At 38.0% G+C, this 26,891-nt stretch overlaps 1 long non-coding RNA gene across 2 annotated transcripts in view; it reads right to left on the bottom strand.

Moving 5' to 3' along the window:
* LOC116833086 (uncharacterized) overlaps positions 1–26,891 on the bottom strand; it is a 63,957-nt gene that overhangs the window by 13,964 nt on the left and 23,102 nt on the right. The gene's annotated exons all lie outside the window — the stretch shown is intronic.

Below are 26,891 nucleotides of genomic sequence, written 5' to 3'. Positions count from 1 at the left end.
ACCCAGGATAGGATAATAGATATAAATGACAAATGTTCAGCAAAACCAGGCTCATTCAATGTAGTATCTGCCAGTGCATTCCATTGGTCTAACTGGCTACTAACAGTAATTCATATGCATATCAGAAGGCAGTCACTCCACTGTATTAGCACAGTATCATATTAGCTTAATTGAGTATTAAATTAATATAATACAGAAGGATTAGTGTATGTCATGTAGTCTATACAGTGTATTATTCCTATATCAATTTAGCATTTTATAAGCCTGAACAATATTCTGCCTGGGATGAATTTTCCATGTTAGCGTAACAGTCCACTTGTCTAATACAGAGCAGTGCCAAGGTTGATATGGAGCTATTATTGATATTTGCAGCCCGTTAGCTGCAAAGGGACCAAATCAGGGCAGCAGACCCATTGTACAAGATGCTACCCAGACACATAGGGAGACATGGTTTACAATCCCCAAAGGGCTTACAATCTGCTATGAAACACGATCTAACAAACATTATAAGGGATGACAAGGGCAGTGAAGAACAGTTCATATGGTTACATAACTTAAGCCCCCTTCATGTAAAGAAAATCACATGGACAGGCCCTTATACTCATGCAGCACTCCATCAACTTCTGCTACTACTTAGTTCTTCTATATAGACTTGATACTGCATCACTGAAGTCAAAGGGAGTTTTGCCATAGACTTCAGTGGAAGCAAAGATCAGAGACTAAAAACTAAATGAGGGCCCAGACCTTGAGGTATGGCCAAGTTCAGAGAGGCAGTGCAAAATTGCCTTCTGCGCCCCACCCATGTCTCCTGGCACTGCTCCTCTAAACTATGCTAGCTGCCAGCAGCAACCAAAGGCTGTTCCAGCAGCTTTTTAGGGATTTCTTGACAAAGCCCCTTTTCCTGAGCTCAGTAACTGTGCTGGGGTGTATATGGAACAAGTGATATAGGAGCCACTTTGGTGGCTCAATACCATCTAAAATTTCCCTAGGCAAGGAGAATCCGCAAGTAGCCAGATAAACCAGCTCGAGGGCAACTTTTTGCTACTGGCACAGTTCAGCTGAGGAGCTGGTCATAGATGTTTGTTTGTGCATAGTTTGTCAGTAGGTCTCAAAGCACTTTCAAAGGAGGTCAGTGTCCTTACTCCCCATTTTACAGTTGGGGAAACTGAGGCACAGAGTGGTGAACTGTGCATTTCCTTATTCACTCCTTCAACTCAAATATTTCCTCTTTAAATATACTACATCAAAATAAATATTTAATAGAAGTCAAAATGAAGCAATTCAAAATGATAAACTGAGAATAAAATATTTTTACCTTATCAAAATGATTTTTTTAAAATTTCTCATTAAAAGTTTTAATTGAAATCAACACATTTCCACCAAAACGTTTAGATTTCCACCAAGCTGTCTTTTTTCGACTTCTGATTGGTGCTCATATTGTCTTTTTAATACTGCCTTAGTTATTTTTGGTGTGATTTAGTTGTATGGGCCCAGGCCAGTGCCTAATGAAGTCAACAGAAAGGATTCCAATTAACTTCAGTAGTTAGTGGATCAGTCCCAGTGTGTGATGGGTTTAGGTTTCTGTGGGAGGGCTGTGGGGAAGAAAGGGGGCATTCTATAGCATTGCTGACATTGGGTGAAAGAGATGTATGTGTTTTTAACTGTTTAACATAAGTGCAACCTGAGAAAGGTGTATTATGTAAATTAAATACTAAGATATATGATAATACATGTACATATTCATATTCACTAATTACATATAGAATTCTATATTCATAGATACAAATGGAATCCAGTAGCACAAATGTATTGGCAATTTTTTTTGGTCCTCGTGCATGAACTCCTCAGCCAACTATAAATCTTCAAGGAATAAATTTAGGTTTCTTAAGTGAGAAGTAGAAGACAGATATACAGAGGCGATAACTGTAGTTGTAGCAACACAAACTGAAGCAACAGATTCACCTTCAGCAATTACAGCCTCTACACTGTCCAAAGTGGAAACTATTAGCTGTTGTATGGCAGCTAGCTCTTTACTTCTTTGACTTACCTGAGAACGTGATGAAATGGCAGATGATGCAGCATCTAATGAATGCAAACTTTCCAGGTGCTGAATAAGACCAAGGATACATGGCTACAAATAGGACTCCCCATCCACAGATGATTTAGGCATATGCAGTATCTGTGCATGTAACTTACATTTTCCTCATTTCCAAAATGCAGGCTGCAAATGCATTCAGCTGCCTTGGTAAAACAGGAGGAAAATGTGTGCCTTTCTGATTCCTAGGTAGCAATTCCAATATATTAATTTTTGTGAGACAAGTCAGGTAAGAAGTATGTGTGTAAACCGATTTGATAGTATGATATTCACACCCACACCCACATATCATGCAAAGCACAAAACTGGACATAGTTGCTGGTCAGTATATACATACTTGACATAACAAATGTATTCTGGAACTCAGGCATAAATGGAACTCTGGACTGACAGAAGACTTCTGCTGTCTGGGTGCCTCTCATTGTGGAAACAGTGAATTTGTTTTTATAAGGTTACACCGGGTGTGCAATTGTAGTTTAAAATGTATTGCAGCATGCAGATAAGATTCAGGAGGGGCCGAAGGATTGGGACCTTTATATGACAGTTAAGGGAGGAAAGAAAATTAACAGAATTTAAGGGATATGGAGAAAAAATATTTAGGGTGGAAAAATATTGGTTTAACAACCTTGGGGGATCCCTTCAAATTTATTTTTATTATTAGTTATATTCTATCCTCTAATAATCATGTATGACTCCCAGGAAAAGCAACTGGAATTTACACTCCATATCTGAGGGCAGAATTTGGCCCTTATTTAATTGTTGTGAACGAATCTATTACAGTTTTCAATATATATTTGAAATATACCTAGCATTGCAATATTTACATGCTTTGACAAGCACATATAAAATAATCTGAGCCAGATCCTCAGCTGGTGTAAATCAGTGTAGCTTCACGAGCTAAGCTGACATACACCAGTTCAGGCCCTGATTCAGTGCACATTGAAATCAGTGGAAGATCTCCTACAGACCTATAATTTGTGTGTGATCAATATACAGTACTAGGATAATGAGTTAGCCTCAGGTGAAAATTAGGTCCTTAAGAAAGGCAAGCAGCTAATGAATTCACTGGAGACTATAAGAAACACTTTAGCAGGAAATGAGACTACATACAACACTGGCAGAAAAAAAATTAACAATGGTTATGTATCTCATCTGACTAAAATTAGAATTTATGGATCTTCCCTTCCCAACTCTGATCATCACTGATGAATCAATGAGTTAGCCTTTACCAAATGGGACTGTTTTTAATTCATTTATATAGAAAGAAAGAAAGAAAGAAAAAAAGAAAGAAAGAAAGAAACTTGCTTCAAACCTGTAAAACAAACCCACATCTTTCTTTATTCATAAATCTTATATAAAACATTATTACATTAGATTTTAAAAGTAGAAGTAAAAAGAAGATTGTTATTCTGATTAAGAAAAAACATTACATGAAAAAAATGTAAATCATGTAAGAAGTTTGAGTGCTGAAAAACTGACAAAAACCAGGAAATTCAAGTGTAAAGTTCATGCTGCACGTCAGGAAAAGAAACAAGAAAATACAGTTAAGAGGGAAAGGTCAGCATTAGCTTTCATTATTGTATTAATGTGAATGCACATTATCTGGATTTACACAAAAGCAGAATGCTTTTTGGTAGAAATTATAAAATGGGCTCAACTTTTAGCTTCACAATTATTTTAAAGGTGTTTAAAAATACCTGTCACTTTAGCATTGTGCTCTTTATTTTGCAGTCAACATATTTTTTATAATGCAGCTCATCAGTTGCTTTTATTACGCCAATATTTGTCGTTTCCATACACAGATTATATATATGAAATTATCTTTGAGATCTAAACTCTCATTTGTAAAAATATTCTATCCCTCTGCTTGTAAAGATAGCCTTCCAAATATAAATTGCTTTAGTAATTAGTTCTACTGAATATATTTAGACTTGAAAGGATTAGATTTTTCTTGGTAAATTTCAGTAAACACTGATTTCACCATACTCACGCAAACCAAAAAATATTTCTATTGATAATCATCAAAATTTGGCTGGATAAAGTCAGAAAAATGCTGCTTGAGAACTTATTAGAGTTTGATTTAAGAATATTTACATTGTGTATTTTGACATCTGATGTTGACAATTTGTATTTTAATGGTCATAAAGCTTTAGTTTTTTTAATCTCAAAGTCTATCATTTATTATTGTCTGACCACCCCCTATAATTTCCCTCAACTATGAAAACGGAAATCAATAAAAATTGAAAAGTGCTAAAAGTAAACATTGATATTATCCTTCAAAATTATAAAAAATAAAAATCTAATTTTGCCAAGCCTAAATATATTGCATATTATTTCACAAACGTGTGTGTAGATGTATATCTCAAATGTTAATGCAATTGTTGAATAAATATAAATTAGTCCAACTTCTAAACATACATACAATAATTTTGCACATTTATAGATTTGTTTAACCTTTTGTAATACTGTCCATGTTTTATGGGGTTTTTTCCATATCATTTAAAGAAAATCAAATATAACAGATATTTTCTTGTAATCTTCCAGTCTTGAATTATTAAACAGAAATAGTTCTATTTAAATAACTATGTTTAATCTTGCATATACAATAAGGTATATATCTTAAGGTCCAAAAATATTTTGTCCCATTTTGACTGCTGTAGTTTGCAATGTGAAATATTAATAATTCAAAATATATTAGAAACCTGAAGTTCATGAACTGCACAATATGTCTAAATTATACTTTGGGTTTTTTAAAATATGAAATTATCCCATGTATGTACCCTGAATGTTGCTGCCACATTGCATGATTTTATTTTATTCACTGTACCATAGTTTAATGAACTAAAGACAATTAAATAAAATTAGGCCCTAGTCTTGCTATTCATTGCCATAGATGTCAATGTGACTTTATGTGGGTGCAGAGGAGTACCCATGTATCATGGATTTCTCATGATATTATGCAGTCTTTGGGGCTGAAAAAATAGCTAGTATTCTCAGACAGAAATAGAAAGGATACTGGGATGAGAGGCAGTCACTAGAGAAGTCTGTTCTGTTGGGGTCACAAGCAGAATAAAGCTCAGCACTCCTAATTTGCTGGTCTGTTATAGCCATGTTGGTCACAGAATATTAGAGAGATATCTTTTATTGGACCAACTTCTGTTGATGAAAGAAACAAGCTACAGGGAGTTCTTCCTCAAGTCTGTGTCCTGCAAAAACTTTTCTCTTTCACCATCAGAAGTTGGTCCAATAAAAGATATTATGTCACTCACCTTGTTTAGAAGTTCTTGATGAATTTTTGGCCACAATACAGTCAGTAGCAAAATTTCCACTGATTTCACCTGTATGTCCTGGAATACCCTACAGCAAATATTTATGAGAGAGAGAGAGAGAGAGAGAGAGAAAAAGAGACCAGGGCTATTACAGAAAAAGGTATTTTGCAAATATTTCTTAAGTCACAAGACGTAAGTCACAATAAAAGAATTAATAACATTAAATCCTCTAAAATATATTAAAATAATGCATTTCTCTCATTTTTAAATGTTATAACCATGTGCTACTATCTCAACTTAAAGCATTTCCTCCTTCAGTATAAATTTTTATTATGACATCACCTAACTATTCATGGTTTCTCCAGGCTTTTATGCAGAATTTTAACATTTAAATTAACATCAGAATTTAAGAAAGTACCTTCTGTAAATCCCTGAATTTCCTAGGGGCTAGGAATGAAATGTAATGCTAATTTAATTTAGTAATTTGTTCTTCCCCCTCACCCTCAGAAACACACAATTACTGCTTTTGAAAGACTTTTTTCTTATTCAATCAGGCTTGGACTAAATTGAAAGTTGAGTCGGTGAGCAAAGCCCAGGCTGCAAACATACCCGATTTCTGCTACTCTGTCTGTTACAAGCCAGAACATAGAGTGTTGAGAGATTTATTTCTGAAAACGGCATGTTCATTATCATATTTTTACCATGTGAAAAGTAAATGAGTTCTAAAACATTCCGTAATAATCAGCCAAATACGAAATGTGAGATGAAAATCATTTGTGAGCATGTGTGTGCATGTGCATGTAGTGTAGAAATAGTTCATCAGATGAGTGGTTTCCTGACCTGATCTGTACATTTATTTTCTTCTTTGAAAGGAAATGGAAATAGCTGATCTGACTTCCATCAGCACATAAAAGAGATTGTCGGTAATTTGTTTTCTGCAGGAACTCTTACACATACTATGATGTAGCAGGCAGTAAAGATCACCCACAAAAACTGTAGCAATCACAAGAGTGTGGCTAGGCGCACACCGGGGACTGATATATGCCATCATTTGCAAAATATGGATTTATTTTCTTTTCCTTTCTCTCTCTCTCTCTCTTTTAAGGCTACATACTATCCCTCCAGGTTCTGCAGTCTGGGTTTGATTAAATAATTATAAACTTCAAGCAGCAGATCTATCATTTACATTCTTGAACATGCCAACATATGCCTTTTGTGGTGATGCCAACCAATACCAAAGCTTCTCTCATTATTGTCATTGAAAATACCGTGGTTCAATGTTTGTGCTGTTTCCTGGATTTTGGTGATATGATGTTGCCCAGCAATTTGCTGTTAGTGCCAACAACACTAAAGAACTTTATAATAAATCCTTTCTATATTTACTCAGTCCACCACTGTGTCACTGACATTAGCATTTTATAATGTTATGCTCCAAAGCACCTATTTTCTCTTTTTTAACTCCATGCTATTATGAATCTTAACAGAAAATGTGGTTTGCTTCAGTTTTTTGTATAATGATTGTTGTCTTGTATAGTTTTGTATAATGATTCTTGAAAAGATGTGGCACTTGTAACTTCTTGGTAGTCAATAGTAAAGATAAACCAAACTAACAAACAATGCAAAGTGTTGTATTGAAAAGGGTAATGCAACAAGATTAGTTTAAAACATCAGATGCTGCTGTTTCCTGCAGAACTGATGTACAGAAAAGCATAATTAATATGAAGTGAAATGGCATCATACCGTAGTAGGGCCAAATCATACTCCAGCCTACACTTTGGCTAGCTCCACTGAACTGAACTCAGGAGGTTTGTGCTCTTTGTCTAACTAAAACAGTACACAAACTAAAGAGAATGAAAATCAGTGCAGGGGTTTCCAAGCAGTGCTCTCCTCAGGCGTATGTCCCCTAGGTTGTCAAACACTCCTCCCGCTTGACTAGTAATGGAAACCAAGCAGCTGGGTTTTAAGCGTCAGGCCACAGGGTCCCCAATTAGTGTTCCATTGCCTGGCTAATCTCTCTCTTTGCCTGAGATTAAACATCCCTTAGACCCTCAACATTGGGGCCTTACCTTAGTCCTCTGCAAAAGAGTGAATTTCACCACTGTGGTCTTCCAGTCTCTGCCAATCTGATGACATTGCACTTGCTGGCTCTTCTGTCTGGGGAGAAGGCAGGAAGAATGGGCACCTGCTGGTCATTCCTCTCTCTCTGAAGAGGAGCAGGAACAGTGGAAAGGTTTGGGGAAAGATGGGAAAAGGTAGGAATTTCTGGGTGGTAAAGGGATTTTGAGGAAGAAATGATACAAAGGGGACTATTTATTATTATCATTATTTATTATTTAAGACTGAGAGAGAAAAAATAATGCTTTTGCAGAAAGAAGATATACTTGGGGAGAGTAAGGGGCACAGAGGGGATTTGGGGAATGAGAGAAGAGACAATCTGGGTGGAAATGAGTGTGGGGGATGCAGAGAGAGAAACAATGAGGAAATGTTGTGGGAGGAGAAAAATTACAGTATAGGAGAAAGAAAGAGGCCCTGAGAAATCTGATGAGAATTAACATAAGAATGGCCATAGTGGGTCAGACCAAATGTCCATCTAGCCAGTATTTTATCATCCGACAGTGGCCAATGCCAGGTGTCCCAGAGGGAGTGAACAGAACAGGTAATCATCAAGTGATCCATTACCTGTTGCCCATTCCCAGCTTCTAGCAATTGGTGAGAAAAAAACATTGCAGGCTGAAAGGGAAGAATTGAGAAGCTCAGCATGATTAGAGAAGAAGAGATTTGTGGAGAGACTCTAGAATTGTGGGAGTCAGTCTGGTTTTGTTTGTTGTTTGCTGAAATAAATGGTGGTCAGAAATATTTTCAACAATAGGAATAACCTTATTTTCATCCTCTCATAACTCAAAATTTGCTACATTGATTATGCTGAACATTTTTAAAAATTGCTTTGTGGCACAGGCCTCATGTAAAAATCTTATTCCCCAAACTGTATGTTTTGGAAATGTGTGTGTGAGAGAGAGTAATCAGGGGTTAGGATGGAAACTCTACTGTAATCTTAGCTATAGTGGCAAAAACAGCTATCCCAGTAATATGCAATGTGAGTTCATACAAGTCTGAGGGTACGTCTACACTGCACGATTATTTCGAATTAGCTTAAACCGATATTACAAAACAGATCTAATAAAATTGGTTTAGCGCGTCCACAGTGGGATCACGAAATCGATTGTTTGCGTCCATGGTCCAAAGCTACCATCGATTTCAGGAGCGGTGCACTGTGGGTAGCTGTTCCTCAGCTATCCCATAGTTCCCACTTCCGGGTTGAGAGCACAGTGCCTGATGGGGCAGAAAACATTGCCCCGGGTGGTGCTGGGTACAGCCTCACCCCTCCCTTTGTGAAGGCAGCAGACAACCCTTTGGCGCCTTTTTCCCGGAGTGCATTGAGCAAACGCCATAGCACAGCAATCATGGACCCTGAGATCACAAACGGTATCCTGACCGTTGTCAACACCTCGCGTACTCTCTGCCAGCAGCATTCAGTACACAGAGGGTGACATTTACAGTACTCAAGGAATTATTTATTTTACTTCTCTTTCACGTGCTGGGGGGGGGGAGGAGACTGACGAGCTGTTCCGTGAACCACGCAAGACACCGTGTATTAAGCTACAGACATTGGGCGCTCAGCCAAGAATGCAAATAGTTTTCAGAGACTGCTGTGGAGACTGGTAGCTGTAGTCCTCATTACCCCCTCCCTCCCTCCATGAGCATCCGTTTGAGTCTCTGGCTTCCCGTTACGGTTGTCACGCACCGCTGTGTATCCTGGAGTTTATTTTTCAAACGCTTTGGCATTTCCTGTTCTTTAACGGAGCTCTGATAAAACAGATTTGTCTCACCATACAGCGATCAGATCTAGTATCTCCCGTAAGGTTCAATGCAGGAGCTACTTTTGCATTTGAACTGCATCGCCACCCGTGCTGATCAGAGCTGGACACGTGAAAGCAGGAAATGTCATTCTAAAGGTCTCGGGGCTTTTCCTGTTTACCGGCACTCCGCATCCGAGTTCGGATTGCGGACCAGAGCGGTCAGTGGTGCACTGTGGGATACCTCTAGGAGGCCAATAATGTCGATTTCCGTCCACACGAACCCTAATCCGAGTTATCACTTTCGAATTTAGCGCTACTCCTCTCATCTGGGAGGAGTTCCAAAATCGATTTAAGGACCCGTTTAACTCAATATTAATGACGACGTCGTGTGAACGGGTACAGCGTTAAATCGGTATATCGGCCATTAAACCAATTTAAAGTTGCAGTGTAGACCTGGCCTAAGTACTGAACCCTTATATATGTAACCTACCCTGATCAGAAGCTCATGGCACAAGAAGTTTAATTCCTTATGTTATGTTATGAGTCCCAGTCCTGTAACTGTCCCTCACATGTGTAGTCCTTACTCACTGAATACTACTAAAGTCAATAGGTCTGATTATAGTTTGCTATTGTACTACTGTTTACTAATAAGTAGTGTAAGTACAATAATGCTAGTAATACACTCACTATACTGCTCGACAAGTATAAAGGGGCCCTAAAATGGATTAAATGTAATTTTCTGCCAGTGTGAAACGACTTTTGTATAAATAAGAATCAGGGCCACTGTGTCTTCTCACAAGGATAAGCACCACTCACATGGATCCGTTTGAACATTTTTCATTAATGACAATAACAAAAATAGTTTTGAATAAAAGTGCCTGTGATGAAAATATAACGATCCACCTGATGCTGAGAGAGGACATGTGATTCTACAAAATAAAGATAAAACCATACGAGTATTTTTGCTCATCAAATTGGAACTGAAAGGGAAACCTGTTAACATATAGGTTACCCACTTTTCATGTTATAAGAAATACGAGAATGTACAGGTGTTAAATTGACCACCAGAGGGCACTCTTATTTTTCCTGGAAAACAACAGAAACATATTGAGAATAACGAAGATATATTAATAAAAAATAAACTCAAAAGGTTAATAAAGTGGAAACACAATGTGTTCTCCAGTTCACACCAAGATCTATGTCAAAGCAAAATTTTGTAAATGACTAGCTGTAGATAGTCTTCAATACAAAAAATACAAAGCAGTATTTTCTTATATTTGGGCTACAGATTCTTCTAGGAAAAAGGCACCTATTAAAATATTTCTTTAGATATGATAATAGGGTAGGGATGTTTGAAATCACAAATAAAATAAACACTGAAAACCTTTGAATTGTTTTACCAATCCCAGATCTCTCTCTCCAATCTAAACTTGTGTCACGTGTAGGCAGTAATTGGAGTGTTTTTTCTAACTTTAGTCACTACCAATGATGGAAGGAAGTATACGACTATAATATAGCTACATACAGAGACCAAAAATGCTTCTGCCACTGTGCTTCTGCATGTAATTGGATATGCAGACATCTATATACCCATTTTCACATGTGACTGAGGTTGCTGAAAACACAAATTGCACACACATTTTGTGTGTACATCAGGACCTCCACCCACTAGACATTTTTAACTCTCAATAATCTAGCATTCAATTTTTAACTCAGGTGAAGGTGTAAGATCTGAAGATAATCATCCTAATACTGTAAAGTATTGTAAATAACATATACAAATTACATATATACTATGTTCTAAGTTCACTGGGCCAAATTTCTTCCCCAGTGTAACTCCATCGAATTCAGTGTGTTCAGTCCCATTCTTATGGGAATAACATTTAAAAGATATTCTAACAAAATGTGCCAATGTATTGAACAATGAAATATCTTTCAAGGTAAAACAATCTAAATGGGCCAAATTTACTTTCAGAACCACATGTAAGTTTTTTACTGCAGTTGACTAGAACCACTAGCAGTTAAAGCCAGGTACGGCTATGAACATTTTATTGGAACTTACATGGAGAAACTGCATTTTCAGTTCCATAGGAGTAAATAAGGAGCACTCTACCAAAGTAAATGTCATTACTCTATGTTTACAGTGTTACAACAATGAGCAGAGTCTGACTCCAAATCTTGACATTGCATATGACTGTGCTAATACCAGCAACCACCCCTTTCCAGTTCTGATTTTCTTCTATAGTGAATATACATGTATTACTGGGTTGCATGAATATTATTTCATCAGTGTGTTTCATTGAAAAATATTCCTAATAAATAGAGCCTAAACTATAATTCAAGTACTTCCTTGTATAACCCCTTGTTCTGTTCTAATTTTTAAGATGGCAGTGTATATCAATGCCAAAATGACAGAAAGACCATATCAAAGAGCATATCGGGGGGGGGGGGGGGGGGCACCACAGTTTGAAAAATATTATTGAAAATAAGAAATCTCTACTTTACATGCCAATCCAATTTATTAGTGGATTTGTGCAGCACTTAAGTCAAATTATAGCTAAATTGCTCAAAATCACAGATCCTAGGTTTTTTGGTTTGTTTTGCTGTAGATCTGGAAAAGAACAATTGAAATCAAAATAATAATAATAATAAAAAAGGCACACGACATTTCAGGGATTCTGAGATACTGGGGAATACAGCAGATATCAACATTGGTTTAATTTATTTTGCCTGCCTCCCTCTGTGCACACACGGCTATTGGGTTGATGCAATGCTTGATTTGTTATTTTATACCGGTATGTACGAAGGTCACTTACTCTACTTATGTTTTCACTTATGGGACCTAGTTCGTTACACAAACCACTACTGCAAGGATGATAGAAAAGTCTGTTGAAAGATCTGAAATCCCTGTGATACAAAGGTGGCAGTGATTATTCTCACACTGTGACTATTGGGAAGGAAATTTCTTTTGGTTTGGTTTTAGATACCACATGACTGGGTTATAGATTTTCGTAGTATTAGCAGTGCTGTCATGAGCAGATACAGGCTACAATCTGCCAACTGATCCTCTTCACAGTCAGTGGGTTTATTTAGTTATTTATATTTAGATGGGACTTTTTTCATCACCTTTGGCAAAACTAAAGCATTTCTACACAGGTACCTGCATGAACAAAGTAGTTTGCAAATGGCTAACATCAAGAGGATAAAACTTTTTATACAGCATATCATAACATGTTCTTTCAAACAGGCTTTGGCAAAAGTCAAGGAGCTAGCTCCTCTGCTAGTGTTAATCAGTGTAGCACCATTGATTTCAATAGAGCTATGCTGGTTTACACTAGCTGAAGATTTGGCTCCAGGACATTTTAAATGGTCATATTTACAGTTATGCACAGTGATTGAACTGGAGGTGGAAGGAAGTCCTTATGCTCTCCCTCCTCCTCCACTTTCCTTTTGTCAGTCATCTGTGGCAAGAACCCACCTCGCTACACCTCACAGCAAACACATGGATAGTTCCATGTGATCCTTTCAAGAGACTATACCCAGAACAAATGTCAGTGCCTTCATTTCCAGGGCAGTGAGAGCAGAAGGTGTTCAGTATCTCCCTGAATCTGGCCCAAGCTGTCTAAAGTGAAGAAACAAAGAGGAAATTGTTTACTAATAACCAGCCCAGCATTTGCACTAAGTATTTATTTGTACATTGATTAAGACCCATTTCCAATTCCACAGTCAGCTAAGAGTATTGATACCAAGAAAGATGACAAATGGGTACAGAATAAGAATATGTTGTCTATGCCTTTGCATTTTTTTTTCCTCCTGAGACAGTCTGGACTAAATTATTCATTAGATATTTTTCTCTGAATGACAAAGTATACAATAGTATCTTTTAAAAATAGCTGGATCAGTTAGGCCAAGTTTTCCTCTCCCTTAACCTAGGATAGCCCTATTGTAAACCATGTTCCAGTGTAAAGGAGAAGAGAATTTGACTCACTTTCCTTAAGTGTGAGTATAAACTGCACCAGCCAAAATACAGCTAATAAAATAATCTTCCTTATCAATTACCTGATCCATGGCATGCCTTTAGGGTTGCCAGGCATCCAGTTTTTGGCTGGAACGCCCGGTTGAAAAGGGACCCCCCCTGCACCCAACCCCTGCCCCAGCCTAGATCCTTCTCCTGTACCCCAAACTCCTCAGACCTGGCCTCACCCCAGAGCCCCCCACACACTCTCCAACCTCCTGCCTCAACCCAGTGAAAGTGAGTGAGGGTGGGGGAGAGCGAGCAATGGAGGGAGAGGGAATGGAGTGAGTGGAGGGGCGGCGCCTCAGAGAAGGGGCAGGGCAGAGGCGGGGTCTCGGAGAAGGGGCGAGGTAGGAGTGTTCAGGTTTGCGTGATTAGAAAGTTGGCAATCCTACACGCCCTCTTTGAATTTCTGCACTGCCATCCATTCTCCACCACACTGAGTTTAAATGCCACATTTTTATCTTCAAGAGCCTACATAATTCAGCATACTGCAGTGCTGATCTAGACTAATAATTGCACCAATGCTGTTGTGTGACTCATAGGCATGCTGGAAAGAGTCTTATTTTATTTCCTGGCCACCATCACATGACATGGGTCAAGGTTACAAAAAGTCCTACTCCTGTCACCCAGCAGAAGTCACTCTCCACTGATTCCAGCAGCTGTTGTTACTCCAGCTCGCTGTACAACAAATGCCAACCCAAATATCCTACAACTGTCTCTGTGTCTCCGACCATGCTGCCATTATATATGAATTCCTTCCTAATTCTGTTCTGCAAAGCTCTGAACCACGCTTCATTCAAATTTCTCCAGTAGATGCGCTGTTTCCAGGATAGCCACAACAAGTACAGCAGTCATTATTATTATTAATTAAAAACAAATACGAACTTTGAGTGAACCATATAGAAGTGCTCATGTCTCAGCTGAGTATCATTGATGTATGCCTTGTCCTTTCTCACTCATCCCCTGCTCTCCTTCTTAACCCCAGCTGACATGTCACATCTAAAACAAGAGCGTAAGCTGCTCAGTTCATGGACTTTGTCTTTCTGGTTGTCCTCTCAAATACCTAGCACTATGTTAAGTGTTATTTAAAAAGTTTACGCACACATTTAAGATGTTAACAAAACTGTAGTAGAAAGTGTCTGCTTGACACTATTGGCAATTGCTGCCACGATCACTGTTAAAGTGAAAATGACAACAGATATAAGCAAATAAAAACAAAACAACCCCTTGCTCTCTTTTCCAGCCCACCCCATGCACACTCACCCCAAAATGTTTTCTCCATATCCTTGTGCTCACATTTCAAGAAATTACTGCTGGAATCTGGTCTGCTGCTAGGATGGAGCTTTTTTTTAAAGGCTAAATTCCAGACAGTCCATCTGGGAGTCTGCAATGTTTGATATTTTCTCTTTCAGGTAAAAGCGAGAAAACAGTATGTGGAAGGCGCGAGCAAATGACATCCTGCAAAATAATCAAACTCCTTTCCATAGCTAACTTTCTAAATAGAGAACAGACACACAGAACAAGGCAGCAGTAAGTGAAATAGATCACAAAGTATCAGTGATTAGAACATCATGTGTGAGAATATGTTTAGTCCTGGAGCTATGTTGGGGCTCAGTCTCAGGACAGACTCAGACGCCAGCATTCAGTGTGGTTAAAAAAAGAAGAAAACAAAAATGCACAGAATGTGTGACAGTCTACAGATTTATAGGAAGCCACATGTTCAGGTTACATGATTTTAACAGCGAGTTCTAGATTTACAAATACTTACCTGAACTCGTTATGGGTAGGGGCTGTTTTATGTTTTTACTTTTAAAACAATATCTATCTAAATGCTTTGGAATATGTATTAGTCATTTAAGTCCAGATCCTAAACCCACTAGTGGCAAAAAGGAAATGTAAGGGCTGCCTTAAAGCAGTAGCTCAGTATCCCCCTTCCATGTCAGAAGGGTCTGGCATATCCAACCCCACATCAGCCCCTCCTGGCACCTGTGGGCAGGGCTGGAATGTAATGCACTCCAGCAGTTGAGGGCTGTTTTCTACCAATACAAGCACTGAGACTGATCTAATGTGAGCCAGGGACCTGTGATAGCAAGACTGCATGAAGCCTCCCAGGTATGGCGCACCCAATAGTGACCCTATAGTTGGTACCAGTTTGGCAAACTACTTGGCTGTCTCAGCAGAGAAGCAAGGGCTGATCATTGAGATGTAACTAACATCTCTGTTTTCGAAGTGATTTCTGCAGGCCAGAGTTGACCCACATCAGTGAGTAATGGGGAAGAAGCACCGTACTGCTGCAGCTCATGGTTCTCTGTTCTCTGTCTGTATGCCTACATGTGCTAAAATAAAGGATATCAGAGCCTAAGTTTCCCTGGGTTCAAACCCCCTTAATCTTCTTGCTGTGAGTAAGCAGGAAAAGCTGAGTTGAGGGAAGAACAAAACTTCCCAAGGGCCATTCCTTAAAGACCACATTGCCCATGTTGCTGTGGCTATATGTGTATGGGGGTGTCCTCAGGGATAGCTGTCCAGGTACAAGAAGTGTCACAAGAAACAATTTGTATTACCTTCCCAGTACAAGAGACAGTATCTCAGTCTTCTGAGCTTGGACTGATGACAGAGCTTTTAAAAAAACACAACCCAATCTAGTGAGCTTGTCTCCCCAGTGGGTTTTTGCATGCTCTCACAGCACTAATAAAAACATACGAAGAAGGTAAATTAGGACAGACGACTGCTTCTGTCAACATTGAACAAACAGCATCTTTAAAGTTTATGTGTGACTTAGCATTCAAGAATGCAGACTTTGTTTTAGTTGATGGGCTTGTTAAATAAAATACTTCGATAGCTCCAGAGGAAAAAAAAGAATTATATAGAAATGAGAATAGATTAAAGCAAAGAAAATACCCTGACATCAGACATGAGCCTATTTGATTAGCTCACCCTATAGACTAGAAATAATTAAAATAAAGAAGATAGATGGAGGATGCCAGGTGCTTAAAACAACATCTCAGACTCTACCATGGCTCGGGATTGTGCAAACCACCAAAAGTGCAGGCTTTGCTGCAGATGTTGAGCATTTCTGCTGGCTAAAGGACTGTAGAGGGCAAGAAGAGTTTGAATTTAGTGTGAGTAAAGCTGAGAACATACAAAATTAATACCAAATTCTTCACTGGGGTGGTTACAGAGACAGAGGGCTGGAGAACTTTTACTGCTACTAATAATTGGTGAAGTGGGTACTTCAGAGCAATTTTATGTACAGTTCCATCTGGCAGGCAGAACAGCTTCACTTCCCACTCAACACAAGTCTGATTTGCTCCTCTGTTCTGCCCCCTTGCTTCTTGCTCACCACCTCATGACCACCCACCTGCTGCCAGTTGCCCACCCTGCTTTTTGAATTAATGCAGTAGATATTTGCCTTTAAAGTGACATGTTACAATCCCAGGTGAACCGCTGTCTCCTGTCTTCTGACTGTAAATCCTACGGCTGAAAGTGTCAGCAGACTGGCAGATGCGGTTAGGATCAAAGCAAAACCTCCCATGGAGCTTAGGGGGATTTCCTCACTGATATGCTGATACACACATTAGTTGACTGACTGACACTGCCCAAAATATTTGTCCTTCACTGCTATGTTTGGCTTTGATTTTGTGGCAACTCTGGCAGTTTGTGACTGTGTCTTTATCCCTGTTATACATCCACCTCTCTTTGCTTTCTCTCCATTGCCCTTTCACTAAACACCACTAAAAGATTAGGAAACCTGCTATCAGTCAGGTTCCCTCAACTCCCTTCTCTTCCTTAGCATTCAAAAAGTTCTCTTCTCCTCCTATAACTCAGTTTCTTGTGCTGTAATTGATAATGGAATTTTAGTGGAGTAAAAAAGAAGAAAACAAAACAGGGAAATCCATACTATTGGAGATGTGTCTTGTACCAAACTATTTTTAGTCCAATAACTACAGGTTAATTAATTCTCAATATAGGCACATCTGACCAGCAGGAGTCATGTGTCTTTTATGTTTTTATTGGCTAGAGGTGCCTGTAAACCCTGAATGTTGATATGTTATTGCAACCTATGTTCTAACTTGCATCTATGTCTACTATGTAGCCAGAACTATGCAGAAGAGCTGAACACTACTCATGAAAAGAGACAGCAGCTTCAGAACTGCTGAGAAATAGAATGGTGAAACTGCTGCTTTTCTCTCTGGCTTTTGGAAACTTCTGTGCTTTCATATAACATTAGATAATTAAAGCATATGAGTAAGTGTTTTTTGACTATGCAATACACAATATCAACAACTAAGAAGCATCTTGAATTATTTCAGACACATTCACAGAGTTTATCCCAGCTGACAATCTTACTCTGCATTACTCAATATATATATACTACTTTTCCTAACTTACTAAACAAAACAGGTAGCTTTGATTTTTTTTTTGAATCAATGTGATATGATCATGCTTGATATTTAACTGTGGTGATAAATACATATGGTTTAGCAACTCTATTATATGCCATTTCTTCCTTAATAACGTTAGAACAGCTGGTTGCCAGACCCACAGATTGCTTCAACTTTGTCAGGAGCATCCAGCATTTTTTAAAACCATCTCTTGACCTCATAGACGAGGTCAATGTTTCTCCTGGCAGCCCTCTAGTTATTTTTTAAGTATCTTGATTTTTTTTGTGTGTGTGGTGTAATGCAATTTTACTCATTATCACTACAGATGTCAGACCAAGACTAGCAAGATTACAGCAGTAGCTGGAGCATATGGTTGAATCATATGAATAATAATCATAAATTTTTTTTGACATTGGCCCATTATTATATCCTGATCATGTCCCCTTGGAATCCCTCTTTTGGTATAATGTTTAAGTCATTATAAGGTATCTCTGGAGGTTGAGATTTATAGAGAGCTGGTTGGGAGAAGTACAGTGTTAGGAGTGTGTTTATACAAACATAAAATATATTAATACCATATACCAGTGTACTTATGTATATGTAAGTATACAGACGTGCTGTTTATACAGACATATATGATAGGCAACTAAGAACTGGCTGTCACCAAATGCATCAAGTATTTTTGATGACATCTTAAACCACAGAGTAACTCTGATTTGACTCATATATCATCAGAACTAAAATTGTAGGGAAAAAAAGTTTGCACGTAGAGTAAAACTGATAACTTGACATTCTGTCTTCTTTTTAGTTAACTGATACTAATAGTCTTTTAGCTTGTGCAAGTTACATTTTCTTTCTGAGGGAGGTTGAGGAACCAGGCACATATCAAACAGTGGAAACAGCTGTAGGAAAAGAGCATCCTCTTACCCCACTAATCAATTTTGCTCATTTCAGTGGGACTCTACAATTATTTTTTACTAATTACTTGTCAGATGCAGCAGCAATTAGAGATGGGCTCAGATCAAAAACCTTGCATCTGAACATCTCAAACTTCAAGGAAGGTCAGATTCAGTTCTGTACTTCGTGGATGACCAATTACATCTATAATGAACTGACCCGACTTCCCAGATGTGAACACACTGGATTTTGGAGAAATATGGATCTGGATATAATCATTACAAATCTTTAGTAATACCAACGTAACAAGTCCCGACTGGGGCCACTGCTGTTAGCTTATCCCAGTTTGGATCAAGTGGTTGGAAGGTTGTTACATTTTAACTTCTTTGCATGGTTGCACTGTGTAGAAAGAAGTCACAAAGCAGGCAACCAGGCAGATAAATCTGAAAGGGTTTCCATAGTGCTGCTGCCAAAACTGAAGATGCTGATGGTATGGAGGGCTTTACTGACTTATGCAGAAGGGAGAATTTGAAACGAAATTGTTTTGTGTTGACCTGTCATCTTCAATATGATCTTGAGTCCAACTTGTTGGCCATTTTGTTTCTGCTTTATTATTGCTCAGACTGTTACATAGACTTTAAAAGTAATTCTCTCCCATCTCTAACCTCCACGGTTCTACAAACTGGTAGCTAATTGTAGCCTTGTTTTTTGGAGAAAGACTCCTCGGTCATTTCTCTAGTCTCTCAGTATGGCACAGACCAGTTCTAAGTAGAAAACCTTACATTCTCTGCATCCCACCAAACAAAGAGAATGAGACACACATACTGATTCTTCATATGGGATCAGACATTTGCTCCAGTCACACCTTCTTTAATGAGATTTGGCAGGCCTATATCAGGTAGACAACACAAGAAGAAATTTTCCCTGCCACATTGAGGTTGTTACTCTGACAATGCTTTAGAAAAGAAATATAAAGGAGTGGAAGAAAAGGACTTAGATGAAGCTCCACAAACACAACCTTTTGTCAAATTGATATGCCAGTCTTCTTAGACACTTGCAACTCCAGCTCCCCTCTCACAAGGAAATGCCTTTGTACAGGAACTCAGTGATATTCAATGCTATTAACTCTACAGAGGAGGAAATCCTCCTGCACAACAGGATGGAGTTTACAGATAAGGAACTGATACACGGAGAGATTAAGTAACTTGCCCCAGGCAATATAGGAAGTCTGCAGCAGAGCTGGGAAATGAATGCAGATCATTTGAGTCCCAGTCTGTTGCATAAACATAGGACCATCCTTTAGACCTGAATTTCACTGTCATTGTTTCTGTTATATCAGGGAACAAATTCAACCAAGGATAAATTTGATGACGTGTTTGGTGGTAGGACTGTTGTGGTAAAAAGATGACTATTAAATCTTACTGTTGGGGTAATATTAGGCCAAAACTATCTCTAGTGCAGCAGTTCTCAAACTGGGTCACAACCCCATTTTAATAGGGTTGCCAGGACCAGCATTTGACTTGCTGGGACCCAGGGCTGAAGCCCAAGCTCCACCCTCACCTGGGGTAATGGGGCTCAGGCTGCAGCCCCTTCTCCCCACACCAGGGGCAGCAGAACTTGGGCTATGGCCTCCTTTCCCTCCACCCAGGACGGCGGAACTTGGGCTCCAACCCCCACCCCCTGGCATCATGTAGTGACTTTATTGTCAGAAGAGACACTCTGTTCTTGTGCAAATGGGATATACCAGAGACAGTCTCTTTGGGTTTAGATCAGGAATATGAGGGACAGGCTCCACTGCAGTATCCTCTTAATAACTATTCCAAACATTTTCAGATTTTAAAAAAAGTTGGATTGACTGCATGCTACTGGTTAATGATATAGCAGTGACAGTTGACTGCCATTACTTAATGAACTGGTGAAGGAAGTTTCTTCAGTCATGGTCAATCACTTCTTACCATTGCTTGTCACATGATTGTCCCTTCTGTATTTAAAAATGTATATCAAAATGTTATGCAGCTGATCTGATCTCTGGTTGTCTGTGATGATATCCAGCTGTAACAGCAATATATATATATAAGACTCTTCTTTTTTTTCCTCTCTTTCTCCCTTTATTTCTCTGCTTGACTGCTCGACTTATTTTTTTAAAGAAGGAGAATGTTTACAGTGAACCAACAAAGGCTGAAAGTTATTGTACTCCGTTCTATGGAGCAAGGGCCTCCTCCTTTCTCAGGTAGGCCTCCTGTACTACCTGCTGTAGTAATGTGTTTTACACAGTGCCTCAAGCACAAATAGACAAAAGTATTCATTGTGGACTTCCAATATCTTTTCTCAGCTAGAGGCAGAATCACCTGATCAACCAAAGAACTGTCACAGGTTTGCTCCATAGCACTCTGCAAAGGCATATCTGGTTGTCCTAAACCATGGCTTGTGAATACCGGGCTTGTGACTAGTTTTCTTGTCTGGTGCATCCCATGGATAACAACTGTGGCTCCAATCCTGCAACTGACTACATGTGTAGGGATGCACCATTAGATACTCAATCTCAAGATAAGGGCATCAGCTGCCAAGTGGAAAGGCCAACTTCTTTAGTCCTTATATAGTCCACCAGGGTAAAGACTGCATGATTAGCTCTGATTTTTATTGTTTTTGTTTTGCAGACTATAGCCAACTAAGACTCTCATGTTGGCCTCTCTCAGAGTGAGAGGGAGTTTGGATCTTGATCTGAAAGGGTTTGCCCATTTCTACAAGTACAAAAGAGATAAACACTGAATGAAGTAAATCTAAACACCAAAATATAATAAAAGTTTGTCTCCACTGCCTGGACAGCTGTTCTGACCTTTACTGGAGGACAAACCAATGTGTAGCAGCTTTGAATATTATTCACTCTGAGAACGAGACCTGAAAAGTTTAAATAATAAAGCATATTCAGCATTAAAACACAGAACCTTGTTACTCTTTTGAAGAAGAAGGTGGTTCTTCTTTTCTTTAATTAGACTCATTACATTGATTTCCAAACTCAGAATTGAAAATCCTGGTGTTTGCCAATTTACAGGGCTTTTTAAAGCTGTGCTTCCTATCTGAAAAAAAGAGGTAAATTGCAGTATACCAAAGTCATTCAAAAAGATTATACTATGTACAGATGCAACAGAGATGACATCTCCCTTGTCATCCATAAAACTGATTTAGAGCATACTGTGGAGTTATTCAACAATTCCCAGAGAATCCTCTTTAATGCACAATAAGAAACAGATCTTGATTGTCTTTTCATGGATATCAGACTTACAGAGATGGAGCAATGCACTTGCAACCATTGGTATGAAAAGGTACTTTCAAATAAAGAACTATTAGTTGAAATATTCTGCTATAAGATATCAAAAGACTTTGTCAACTTTCCACACATTTTGCAGTGTTAAACTCATTGCTCTCAGGGACAGTTAGTGGTTTTAAAGTTAGTAATGTATCTTAAGACCAGTAAGACTTTATTACACTTCAAAATGCTCTTTTGAACTTTGAGAATGAGCACTATATTAGCATATTTTTTTAAAAACCTGTGCAATTTAAAACATGACATGTTGCTTCAGCATTTTAAACAAAACAAAACTTTACTACTGCAAGTCAATATACTTTATTAATTGCAAAGAGACACACCTAAAATAAGTTCCATAGGCTGACCTGTGACAGTGGCAATCATAAAATGGAGGTGAGTTATCATAATATTAAGAATAATAAGTGACTAATGGATCTTCTTCAAAAGAGGTGTTTTATGAAACAATAGGCACAAGTTAAAATGGGCAATTTTGTTATGAAACAATCTTATTTCTTGTGTAAAGAAAAGACTATAGCAGCAATAGCATGTCTATATTTACCAAATACATACCCATGGCTCCACAAAAGGTTGTTAGAACTAAATGTTCTAGAGTTTTAATTATATTTACCACAAAATCCACTTGCTCCCAAAGTGAAATTAAATTCTTAACTTTAAAAGCATTCAGATTATAAAACAGACCAGGGAAATGCCATTATTGTCATGGGCAAAACTGATTATCATACTAAAATAGGGGAAACATTCATGTCATGGTGTATATAGTCAAGTGCTTGAAAAAATCCAAACAGATTTGCATCTAAAACAGATAAGTCTGAGGTTAACAGATTAGTCTGCAAGTAAATCGTCCCTAACCATAAAATGAACAAAAGATCAACTAAAGGTCACAAAATCTCCAGACTCTTTAAAATCAATGGTGGAGTCCCACTTGGATCAGGAAATTCAACTAAACCCCAAAGTTATTTGCTATGCATTTAAACAAGGGATATTTGTATTTGACAGGATAAAATCAGCTACCAATGAAAAGACTCCTGAGGTCATCTAGTTCCCACCTGTGCATGATTGTTCCATGGTAAGGGTGGCTGCAGCTGCAATAAGGCCCCTATGTGCCACCCTCTCTCTATCAGATCTGAGTGTGCCGAAGGCAATAACCTGCCCACAGCTTAAACGTTATAGGAACCCCACATTTACAGGAGAGTAACGTTAATCTGATTTAGAGTTTCTGTTTGGATTACTGAAAGCAATGAGCATATCTCTGTACATTTATAAACTAATGGCATAGCAGTGTTATTGTGCAGATGAAATGGCATCGTGGGGCTTCATCAAAGGATGTGATGCCACCGCATACTGCAGAGATTAAAACTGCCTATGTAACCCCCATTATTACTGCTGATGGGAAATATGCACAAACACACTGGGAAGGGAATATAGCATTTGTAAACAACAGGCAACATTATAGCCTATTGGAACCAATATTTTCATTATAGCTGTTGAAATATTTATGAGCAATCAGCAACTCAGAACAAAGTCAGCTTTGTTCAGATGGTACTATGGGTAGGAGACAGCCTTCTTGTAGTCAGCAAAATTGTATACAGGAAACTACTGAATTATTGTACAAGCAATGCCCAGAGATCACCTTTACAAAGTATGCAATGGAACCTTGAGTCTCTTTCTTTGACGTCAAAATTTTACAGAGTAGCAATAATGCACGTAGGATGAAGAGGGATGATGCTTTGAGAAAATATCTGATAGTCAGCTCTACACAGCTCCTAGCTATGTAACAATGTGTCTCCATACTGGGTTATATAGCCTTTTCTTACTGAGTTCTTCAGAAGACTGAAATTGTGTTGTGTAATAAAACTGTGACACACAGAAGTTTAGTAAAGACACTAGTCTATGTCTTGTGGTCCCAGTAAGCTGACATGGTTAAAAAAAGATTAATACCCCTGTCACATGACATCAGTGGCTACTGTCATGTGGGGAAGTCTATTTATATTACTAAATATTTAACGAAAAGGCAAAAATAAGCTTAAAATTCTTTAAAACAAGTCAAGTAGCTTCTAACAAAATATCTTAGAAAAATTATTCCAGGCTAATGCAAGAGTACTATGAACAGCTGCTCCTGTAACTATTACATTGATTGCTTATCTTATTTTGTTATTAAAAGTGTGAAAGGGTATATTTACACTGCACTGGTGAGGCCACATCTGGAGTACTGCATCCATTTTTGGGCCCCCCACTACAGAAAGGATGTGGACAAATTGGAGAGAGTTCAGCGGAGGGCAACAAAAAATATTACGGGGCTTGGGCACATGACATATGAGGAGAAGCTGAGGGAAATGGGCTTATTTAGTTTGCAGAAGAGAAGAGCGAGGGGGGATTTGATAACAGCTTTCAACAACCCAAATGGTGGTTCCAAAGAGGATGGGGTTAGGCTGTTCTCAGTGGTGGCAGATCACAGAACAAGGAGCAATGGTCTCTAGTTGCAGTGGGGGATGTTTAGGTTGGATATTAGGGGGAGGTGGTGGAATCTCCATCCTTAGAGGTTTTTAAGGCCTGGCTTGACAAAACCCTGGCTGGGATGATTTAGTTGGCCCTGCTTTGAGCAAGGATTGGATCAGATGACCTCCTGAGATATCTTCCAACCTAATCTTCTGTGATTCTATGAATAAAAGACCTGTGGCATGGAGGCAGCTGGCCTGGGTCAGTTGATTTGGGCTCATGGGGCTGAGACTGAGGGCTATAAAATTGCAGTTCAGACATTCGAGCTCAAGCTGGAGCCAGATCCCCAACTGCTATTTTTAGCTCCGCAGCCTGAACCCTGCAAGCCTGAGACTCAGTGCTATGAGTTTTTCCTCACGGTGAGGATATACCAAAAGTGTCGAACTACTTCCTTACCAGACAAGCAAGAGACACTTTGATCTAGAAAATAATATGTTTCAATCTGTGCAAAGTAGAAGCTGCCTTTAATGACTGTAAAAAATAAAATCAATTTAAAAATAGACTATTTGGACTATTATTAGATATGTCACTCATAGTAGTGCATAATGGCATGTCATTGTAAGTAGTACAACTACCAACTTCACAAAAATAATGTTAAAATAATTTAAAAAGATCAGAAAATAAAATAAATTTCTAAATGAAATTTTTGAATTTTTCCAAACTGAAAAGTTTCAAAATTACTGATTTTTGCAACTTTTATTTTGTTGGAAAATTTGAAAATATTTGTTTTAATTCCAATTTGGAATAAAAACAAATTTTGAAAGGTTAATATTTCCCATGAAATACAAATTCAAAGTTGTGACAAGTTCTAATATAGGTATGATCTTTATCACAAGCAACACACTTGTTGGGATATTTATGTTTGATAAAGAGACCTGGTTGTGTAAGGGTGCGCTCTATCCAGGATCAAAAAGGGGTTGTTCTATCAGTTCTACAAAGTCATAAAAGTGGGCCCTAGTTTCAGTTACCTCTCCTCTTCACAAAAAGAAAAACACTGTTTTTAAACACACACAAAGAACTCTAGAAATATCTTTATTTATTTCTTTTGGAAACAATCTAAAGTCTTCATTCTTTAAACTCTAAGGAGAACATTTATGGTTGGAAAATGTTTTACAGAAGACTTCCAACTAGTATTTCCACTTAAAAGTGAAAACCTTTGTTGTTTCTCAAATGTTTAAGGTGGTATACGCTTCTTTCAAGATCTATATTTGCAAATATTTTGAATTTAAATGCAAGCCTTCATATAAAAACTTCCTGATACCACTGCTGTATAATAGTAAGATGTTTTATGTACAAATATAGCAGGATCATTTGATGCTATGAAAGTTTAATAAGGTAAGATGCTATCAGTATAAAATAGTTTTATTATTTGGGAAATTAATTAGTTATCTGACAATGCTTACACAATTCCTTACCAAACTTAGGAAAACAAGAAGAACATCTCCAAGTATTGGTAAAAAGAAAAGACAATACCTTCTTTGATGACCATTTAAATTTAAAGTCTCCTCTTTAAGAGTCTTTTAATTTTAAAAAAGACTATTTTAAGGGTGGAAAGATGTTTATATAGGAAATACATGTTCTTTGACTCATTTGAAACAGAATCTCAACAGCTGTTCATGGAACTAATGGGATATTTCAGTAAATGAGCTGAATAGAAGAAAAAGTTAAAATTCTGTCTTTAAAGATGTCTGAGAATTTTCCTCACAATGTCAAAAACAATTTACAGCTCTGCTGCATATTCATTAAGCAGACTGCATGATCATGAAATGAAAGAGCTACTACTAAAATAGTGGGACCCACATCCCAGATCTGGCATTAAGAGACAATGATTAGGATTTGGCCACTACCATTTCTTATTTCTCTAGTTATAAAATTTTAGTAATTTTGGAGAAAATTGCTTAGTGCTGAACAACTTAAAACACTCTTTTCTATCCTGCAGTATATATAAGATTATGGGTGAAACTACTAAAATTTACACCTTAAAACCCTAAGGCACAATATAAACATTATCCATTCTCTAATAAGATATATCAAGAGAAAATATCATCTAGAAGACCACTGTTGTATACTTCATTGAGAAAAAAGATTAAATAAAATTCAAATAATGTTATGGGAGTCACCAAGCATATTAGTCCTGTGCTACTTGCAGAACATTTAGATTTAATTAATTCTTATTTTCTGTAATTTGCAAGTTCAGTTGCAGAGCTATGGATGCACAGAAACAGTTGTACAAATGCTCATATCCCAAAAATTGGGCATTGTGTTTGCAGGTTTGTTATGAAATCAAATACTGGATTAATAATTTGATTCACAAATTAAACAGATTATATATTTGTAACTTTTGCCTTTCAATGTCTTCAAGATCTTCAGCCCTGGGAGCTGCTTCTAACATGTATGTACTAGCTGCAATATGAGTACTTACGCCACATGAACCAACCAACAGGAACAAAACACAAACTGTTTAAACCTTGAACCAAAACTGAAAGCAAACACATTGTGGCATATGCAACTGTTGTGACTTTATTACCTGTGAACTGCACCTTCCCATT

The sequence above is a fragment of the Chelonoidis abingdonii genome, chromosome 17, assembly GCF_003597395.2.
Source record: "Chelonoidis abingdonii isolate Lonesome George chromosome 17, CheloAbing_2.0, whole genome shotgun sequence".
NCBI classification, from domain to species: Eukaryota; Metazoa; Chordata; order Testudines; family Testudinidae; genus Chelonoidis; species Chelonoidis abingdonii.
Note: the sequence above shows the minus strand (reverse complement) of the source record. Positions and strands in the feature narration are given on the sequence as shown.